We start from the raw sequence: 9,071 nt of genomic DNA, 5'->3' as shown, positions 1-9,071 counted from the left end.
ACTTGAAAGCAGGATTCTGTTCATAGTCTCAACAAAGAAAGATGAAAAGTATCTGGATTACCAATCCCCCTCCCTCACTTTACATAGGTTCTAGTCAGCACAGAAATATAGCAAGAAAGTGGGTTTGCTCCCCGGATCTAGAAAATTCCTTAAAATATTAAACTAAGAGATTTCTGAGTTAACAGACAATTTCCACTAAATACATGTTTGTTTTTTTTCATTCTGTTTATGTGTCTCTTCTGATGTAAAAAGATGTGGATAATTACTTTTATTTTTTTGTTTTATTTTATGTGTATGAGTATTTTGCCTGCTTGTATGTGTGCACCCTGTGTGGAGTGCCCAAGAATGCCAGACGGATGCATTAAATTCCCTGACACTGGAGTTTTGGGAAATGACATATTGGTACTGGAAACAGAACTTGGGGTCCCCTGTAAGAACAGTAAGTGCTCCTAACCATTGAGCCATCTCTCCAGCTCCAGGAAAGGTATAATAAAATGTGCTTTGAGTGCACATAAAGAGCTAAGTCATTGTGCTTGCTTCGGCAGCACATATACTAAAATCAGAACGATACAGAGAAGATTAGCATGGCCCCTGCGCAAGGATGACATGCAAATTCATGGAGCGTCTCATTTTTTTTTTTTAAGCTTAGTTGTTTAGGAGTTAAGATGTGTCTAGGTCTAGATATATGTTTTAAGTTGATAGAGATGAGATATGGTAGATATTGATTTACAATCAGAATTTTAGGCTCATCAAGATAGGAAAGATGTTTTCTTCAAGGTTGCCAAATACAAATAGCCAAAACACTATGAATGTAGCATTTATATACTTCCTGATTGTTTTGTGGTTCTTCTTGCTGTGTGTAGTTTATTTTATGTATAGAATATAAATGTATATATAAAAAGTAATACAATAAAAATTAAAAAAAAGAGCTAAGTAATCAATAGTACCAGTGTGTGTGTGTGTGTGTGTGTGTGTGTGTGTGTGTGTGTGTGTGTGTGTGTAGTATTTATGTACCTATTGCAGTCTGTGCCCTCACATACTCCTGAACAGGTGAATGTGGCCAGTCCGGCCAAATCAGTGAGCTCCAGGTTCAGGGAGAAATCCTGTCTCAAAAAATAAGGTGGAAAACAAAAGAGGAAAAATTTCATGTTAGCTTCTGGCATACACTCCCTGCCCTTTCCCCTCCAAATGGCTAAAGAGACTTGATGATGGGAGTGATGTTAACCACTATTCTTACTATTTACCTGAGAAAATATTAAAATAGACAATAAAATCATCCTTTCAGATCACTGATTTGCACCAGAGTCCCTAATGTACTGCTGGTAGCTGTGGCCATGGCTGCTGACAGTGGGTCACTGTCAAGGAACTGAGTCAGTTTTCGCACAATGAGGTAGTCAGTCATTTAAACCATGCAGTCCAGCTGCCAATTCAAATTCTTCACCTGCTAGTCTTTCATCTTCATCAGAAATTATCATGTCACAATCTTCTGAAATTTAAATAAATATATAGTATGTGAGTATAAACACGGCATCGTTCTGGTAAGACTGGTTGGTTATATAAAATGTTCAAGTCAGAAAGCCCGGCGCCCACAAAAATGAACTCTGGCGCCATCTCCTGGACACATGAGCAAACTGCATACCTGAGGCACTGGAGACAGACTAAGGGAAGTGCAGTTAAGTCCACTGGAAGCAACAGCAAACGTTACAGCTGATGGTGGAGGTACTCCAAGAAACAAGTAAGGCTCATTTCAAATTTTAATTGTTTTCCACAGTTAGGACAGAGAAACTTAAAAATGGTACATATTTATTTTCTGAGAAATAATGTGAACAAATTACCATTCTGTAATAAAGCTGACATTTGAGTTTGGATGCTTTTACTTTGACTCTCACATGTGAACTGTTGTTATCAAACTTCCTCAGATGCATTTCGGAAAAGTTTGAGTTAATATATACATGAATGCACACAATCAAGATGGTAAATTATAGTAGCAGATATTAATCAAGGAGTAGACATAAGCATAGGACAAATGCAGTAAAAACTGCTGTATGTACGCAGATGTTTACAGATCAGTCACTGCTTAGGAAAACAGGTGACATTTTTGATTACCTACAATACTCCCTTTAACCAAACTGTCTTAAAAATGCATCGAAGACTCAAGAGTCGGCAAAAGTAGATATTACGTATACAAAGAGAATCGTTTTTCATAGAAGCTCATTTAAACAGAGCAATATATGGTTTTTTTTTTCCCATCATGAAAAACCGTCTTGGTTCCAGTGCCAGAAGTATGGTGGGTCCTGTCAATTTGCACTCTCAACCCCACACTTCCTGAGAGTGAAAAGATGAAGGCCCTGACCTCAGCCTTCCAAGATGCCCATGGTTAACACAGTCAACACTGCCGTGAAGGGTCTGCCGCCATGCCACTAGGTCTGTGTTCCCAGGAGACCAAAAATGACCCTCAGACATGCTGGGCAGAGAATTCCTCAACCTCTGTGTGCTCTGCCCCAATCCACCAGTCACAGTACTTCTGAGAAGGTAAAATTCAATTTTCTACATAAAAAACAAAACAGAACAAAACAATACACCTCCTGTGTCTTAACAGAATAAGATGTTGTCATCCAAGGAGTCTAGTATCCACAACACAATTTCAAGGTACTTTTCAGAACTTGTTGACTCTGTCTTGGTCTTCAGGGCTCAGTATTTCTTCATGCAGCTGCCCCATGGCAGGAAGTACGGATTTCCGTTCCCACATACACCACCAAAGCAGCCATCCACACAGAAGCCCTGGTGGTTTGCACTGTGTCCACAGACAGGGTGATTTCTCTTCGTGCGCTGCTTGAAGCTGATGCCATTGCGTTCTCACAGGTTCACACATCACCACTTCTTTCCTGTCTTCAGGCTCACAAGCACCACTGCGCAAAGTGATTTAATACCAAATTATAGTCACTTTAGCATAAGCAGTAGATTATTGGTGATAGTAAACTATCTACTTTACTTAATATCTTAGAATAGTTTACAGATGCTCATTAATACGACCTAATTTTCTTTCAAAGCAGAATGAAGTGTTGGCTTTCTTGCTCAAATGGAACCGTATCACGGAACTTGGAAGCTCGGGAACCTCTCAGCTCTGAGGGGAGAAGGTATTCCAATGGAAGGGCATCCTGGGACACGGGGCCTCAGGAACCACTCAGCTCTGAGAGGAAGCCTCCTTAGCCGAGGTTGTTGCACCTCCCAAGTGAGGAGTTGAGGAGCTGAGGAGCCTCGGGCTTGTTCTACTTCTCGTCTCTTTATTACCTCTTGGCGTCTTCTGATGAGAGAGCCACAACGGGCAGCAAATTTCACAAAAGAGAATTACTGGAGGGACAAATCCCGGAGTGGCTGCCTCTGGCCTTCTGAGCAGATAGCAGGGAACTGAACAGACTTAGGCTTTATATAGGATTTCTTAAGGGGTGGGGCTTTTCAGGGCAAATGGCCTTGGCTGAGGTGCCAATGCTAAGGGAGGCTGGAGAGGAGGTGCCGCTGCCACTGTGGACAGCTTCTGTGGCAGTATCTCATGATGGTCACAGGCTGAGGAGGTGCAGCCATTTTGACAGCTCCTGTGGTAGTACTTTAAGGCAGCTGCAGGCTGGGATGCAGGAAGGGAGGTGCTGCTGCTTTGATAGCTTGTGTGGCATGCTGCTCAGAGACTACATTAAGAAAAGCTAAAGGTGTTCTCTGCTCTCCTTTATTTGTATAAGCTATAACATTGAGTGAGACTATTCTATTGAAAAAAAAATTCAGTGATCAAAATCTACCTCAAACAATAAGAAATAAAATAAAATAAGACCGATTTTCTGAATTTCTCAGAAATGCCATTATAATTCATTTATATCATTAGGAAAGTAGATTCTCATTCTTTTTTTAATACTTGTATTGAGTGTCTAGGATTTACACGTCATGCACTAAAATCCCTCTCCTCTCCCCAGCAAAATAAAACAAACAGACAAACAAAAAATCTTATCACCGAAGCTGTAGTGTATCACACAGTACAGCCTTTTGTCCACATATGTTTACTTTCAAATGTTCATTGTTACGAGTCATGGGTCTGGTTGGAGGCCTGCACTATCGTTACCGGATCCTCACTGGGACTGCTGTCAGATATCCCGTTGTTGCTGGGTGTCAAGGAGATTCCTAATCTTTGAATCTGCAGGTCTGGCCCCTTCATGTGTTCCAACAGGATACATGGGGTAGATGCTGGGGTGAGGTTCACTCAGAGCCCTGGATCAAGAGGCCCACTCCTGTGTCCTCAAGGCAGGGCCTGCTCTCCTCCTCACCTTGTCCGCAGGGCAGGGCTCACTCTCCCACTTCTGTGTCATCATGGCAGGGCCTGCTAACCCACTCCCCTGTCCTCAGGGCAGGGCCTGCTCTCGCGCTCCCCTGTCATCCTGGCAGGGCCAGCTGTTATCATGGCAGGGCCAGCTCACCTGCTCCCATATCATCAGGGCTGGGTCTGCTCTCTCCCTCCTGTGTCCTCAGGTCAGAGCTGGTTCTCCCACTTCTGTGTCCTCAGGGCAGGGCCAGCTCTCTAGCTCATGCATCCTCAAGGCAGGGCTGGCTCACCTGCTCCGATGTCCTAAGGGCCAGATCTCCTGTTCTTGTGTCCTCAGGGCCAGCTCTCCTGCTCCTGTTCAATTTGCCAGATTGCTGCTGGCCTTCAAGGCCTGGATGGCCTCCTATCCTGTGGGTACTGGATCTTGTGGGCCATCAAGCAGGTGGCAAGTGGAGGCCCCTCAAAGTTTTCGTTGAGTAGCTCGCAGAGACCATTGATGTTGGCCCAGCTCAGCTTCTTATCCCAGGGAACTTGTGGCTCTGTTGATTTGCACCTGCCGAGTCTCTGGTTCCATCCTGTGCTCCATTCGCCATGGGCCCCCACCTCGATGCTGCCCCTAGTATCCAGCTCTCAGCAGTGAGCATGGCCCCGGCCTGTGAGAGGAGGTCCGTGAGGCCTGTGGTGTGGGTGGTGCAGTCCTCACTTGGGCTCGACTTCAACAGCACCCCCTCCTCGAATGCCATCTCCTTGACCTGCACTGCGCCAGGCAACAACCCTAAAATCGGCAGCAGCGGCAGCACCCAGGTCCCTGGGAGCTCACCTGAGTAGGATCCTATGGTCCTGTGGTGGGAGGGTATGGATGATGCACATGACAGACTTTCTTTATTTCTGGGAAACACCAGCGTTGTGTTTTGGAGCTCTCAGTATGGTCCTTTGGTGGCTGTGTAGTCACTGCTGTTCCTCTGTTCAGATACAGCGTACGATCGACGCCATCTTGGATGATCCCGGCTTGGGTATTTCTAATACATATTGCGCTAAGTGTTTCCTCCCAATCAGGCTGCTCTCAGGAGTGAACATTTCTGTGTAGCTCTAGAACACAATCATCCTCCTCAGAATCAGAATCTTTCGAACCCCCGGCCCTGCACCCGCAGTGCACCCCAGCCTAGATTCATTCTCTCTGTCTCTCTGTCTCTCTGTCTCTCTGTCTCTCTGTCTCTCTGTCTCTCTCTCTCTCTCTCTCTCTCTCTCTCTCTCTCTCTCTCTCTCTCTCTCTCTCTCTCTCTCTCTCTCTCTCTCTCTCTCTCTCTTATTTTCAAGACAGGGTTTCTCTGTGTAGCCTTGGCTGTCCTGGAGTTGCTTTGTAGGCCAGGTTGGCCTCGAACTCACAGCAATTCGCCTGCCTCTGCCTCCCGAGTGCTCATTCTTATGAAACTCACATCTATGAACTTTTCAGTTTTTCTACTATTAAAAAAAATGAAATGCTAAATAATGTACATACAAACCTGCATTAACCTTGTCCCTGACTGGAAGGGTTGTAAGATCTGGGTGGGCATTGGTTCCTCAAGTAAAGACTCAGAGTGATTAAATGGAATCTATGAAGGAGAGTATTCCCTCATGTAGCAATGTAATCAAAGCAACTAAGTTAGATAACCCAGAAACATGGTACAGGGGCCTAATATCAGCCTCGACATTTCTCTTTGACATCACAATGAAGAATTGCCACATATAGCTCTGGTCATCCAGTCTAGGGAGAGAAGCAATAAAGCACACAGAGAAAGCAACAAGAGAGACTTTCTTACCAGTTTGTAGGGATCAAAGCAATGCTCAAGCATTAAATCCCCAAACCTCAGGAAGAGCTGTGAGGCCCTGTCAAACCTAGGCAAGGCTGCTGCTAGTATGTTATATCAACAAGACGGCAGAAAAACAAGTCAGAGCAGCCCCCACTGCAAGTACACACACCTAGATAAGCCAATAATGTCAATGTCAGGTGTTGTCCAAACAAACATAGCCTCCCTTGCTTCCTCATCAAGAACAATTTGCAATTGCTCATCTAAATAAAACTCATATAGTGACTCTGGGTTTCACTGCAAAGATATTCTTCTCTCTGTTTATTCCCGTGAGCCTGCACACACAGAGGTATAGCCTCACTTAGAACAGCAGCAGCAATGACAACCTACTGTATTTGGATGAATACACTAAATGTATCTCTCTGACTACTGAAAATTTTAAATAAGATACTACATGGAAAAAAATTTAAGGCATTGTGGTTGTTTAAATGAGAAAGACCTCCTCCCCCCAGAGGCTCATAGACTGGGTCACCATCGAGTGGCACTATATGACAGGACTAGGAAGTGTGGCTTTGTTGGGAAAAGTGTGTCAAGGGGTTGGGCTTGGGGGTCTCAGAATCTCCAGCTAAGCCCAGAGTTCCTTCCTGTTGCCTCGGGATCTGGGTATAGAACTCTGATCTCTTTCTCCAGCGCCATGTCTGGCTGCACGCCATGCTCCCCACCATGGTGATAATGGGCAAGTCTCTGAAAGTGTAAGCAAGCTCCAATCGAATGCTTTCTTGCTGTGGTCATGGTGTCTATTCACAGCAATAGAACACTGACTAAGAGAGACATATTGAAACACAAAACAAAAAAATGTTAGCTGTTATTATTCTTCCAGTTTTATTTTTAAAAATTTAGCTTCTCCAGCACAGTCTCCATATGAACCCCATAATATGGAGGCGTGGGAGCTGCCTCTGACACGGCCTTGTTGCCTATTCATTGCTAACTTTCCTCTGTGCTAGCCCACAGAGGAAGAGGATGAAGGCAGTTCTGATGAGATTTGATACGCTGGGGTCAGATGGTAGGGGAGGAGGGCTCCCCCTTTCTGAGGACGAGGTAAAGGGGTGAGGGGGAAGAAAGAGGGAGGGTGGAGCAGGGAGGAGACGAGGGAGGGCCCTACAATCGGGAAGTAAAGCGAATAAATTAAAAATAAACAAACTTAATTTAAAAAGACTTTAGCCTCTCTTCACTTTACGATAAATGCATAGCCTTCGTTTTCTAAGCAAGTCTCAGATTTCTCATGGTTCCCATAAACGACTAAACCATCATCCATGTTTTGATATTTTAATAATTAAAAATAAATAGTGAAGTCTCTAGTTTGCAAAACATATTTTCTCGTGGCTATGGATGTAGCTGAGTTATAGAGTACTTGCCTAGCATACACAAAGCCATGGCATGATTCCCTAGCACTGTGATGGTGGTGGTGGCGATGCTAGTGATGCTGCTGATGCTGATGCTGATGCTGATGCTGATGCTGACGGGATAGCGATATACACCTCAGTGGTGGTGTTTCCCTAGTATGTTTGAGACTGTGGGTTCAATCACCAGTATCAAAAACAACAAACAAACAACCCCCCCAAATAAACAACTCATAAAGCAAAACAAAACAAAAGTGTATTTCCACACCCCCAACCTACTCCTAGAATTTACTAGTGTATTGATAGAATTTATTTTTTTCTTATCTGCAGTCTGGTAGTGAGGGTCTAAAGTCCAGAATACAGAAGAAAAAAACCTGTGTCGACTTTGTTTGATACAATGCTCTTCCCAGAACTTCCTTACCATTGGTATTAAACATTAAATAAGAGCCATCATGCCTCAAATTATAACTGACCAAAGGCAGAGAAAGCAGCTACAAAATCCTTCAAAATCTACCAGTGGCCATCCTACCCTCTGTACCTAGAGGGAACGTAAAGGCAAAGCTATGAATGCATGCTGTGATTGCTAGTGAAATTATATAAAGTGTAGAAAATTATACTCAATAGTAGTTCCACTGAGAAATTGGCATCATTAGTCCACTTATTCTTTAGTGCTCAGTGCTGCTTTTACAGCATTTTAAAAATGAAACTTTTCACTGAGAGGGATATGAAAAATAACTTTCTGCTCTTTCGAGCAATGAGCCATTAAGCCAAACCTTGTTCCTGTGGAGTGACCTCCAGCTGATGTCCCAGTTCCAGAAGCTGCATTCTCTGTGTGATCCAGATTACTGGTGCTACAAAAACAAATCTGAAAGCAACACAAACCATTTAAAGTTATCACGGAAAGAAAGCAGAAGTGCAAACTTGCTTGTGGTACTGCCTTTTTCTCCAAATATCACTGAGAATGAGTTTGTTTACATGTATGTGAATAAATGCACGTTTATGTGTGGGTATATGTGAATATCTGTGAGCATGTGTGTGGAGGCCAGAGAGCAACATGTTTCTTTCTTTCTTTCTTTTCTTTTCTTTTTTTTCTTTTTTTTTTTTTTGACAAAGTGTCTTGCTGACTTGGAACTTACAACTTACCAAGTAGGTAGGCTAGCTAGCTGACTGGTAAGTCTTGGAGATCCACTTGTTTCTACCTATGTAGAACTAGGTTTACAAATGTGTCCACTAAGCTTGAATTTTGTTTGGTATGCGTAGTGGTTTTTTCTCTCTCTCTCTTTTTTCGTGTGTGTGTGTGTGTGTGTGTGTGTGTGTGTGTGTGTGTGTGTGTGTACATGTGTGTGTTTGTATATTGAGACAGAGTCTCACTATGTAACTCTGGCAGGCCTGGAAATCACTATGTAGACCAGGCTGAGCTTGAACTCGCAGAGTTTCATCTGCCTCCACAGGGATTAAAGGTACACCCTACCACATCTGGCTGGGCCTGGGATTTTACAAAGGGTTCTGGAAATCAAACCCAGGTTGCAAGTACTTTACCAACAGAACCATCACCCATCAAGAAGGTGTTTATGGCTT

General features: G+C 43.7%; 1 non-coding gene across 1 annotated transcript; it reads left to right on the top strand.

Annotated features, from left to right (window-relative positions):
• The first annotated feature begins 529 nt into the window (after window positions 1–529).
• Window positions 530–636, top strand: LOC127194946 (U6 spliceosomal RNA). The gene has a single exon (XR_007831326.1). It is a non-coding gene; the product is annotated as a U6 spliceosomal RNA (small nuclear RNA).
• The last annotated feature ends 8,435 nt before the right edge of the window (window positions 637–9,071 follow it).

This window comes from Acomys russatus, chromosome 10 (genome assembly GCF_903995435.1).
Source record: "Acomys russatus chromosome 10, mAcoRus1.1, whole genome shotgun sequence".
NCBI classification, from domain to species: Eukaryota; Metazoa; Chordata; class Mammalia; order Rodentia; family Muridae; genus Acomys; species Acomys russatus.
This window is presented reverse-complemented; position numbering and strand designations above follow the sequence as displayed.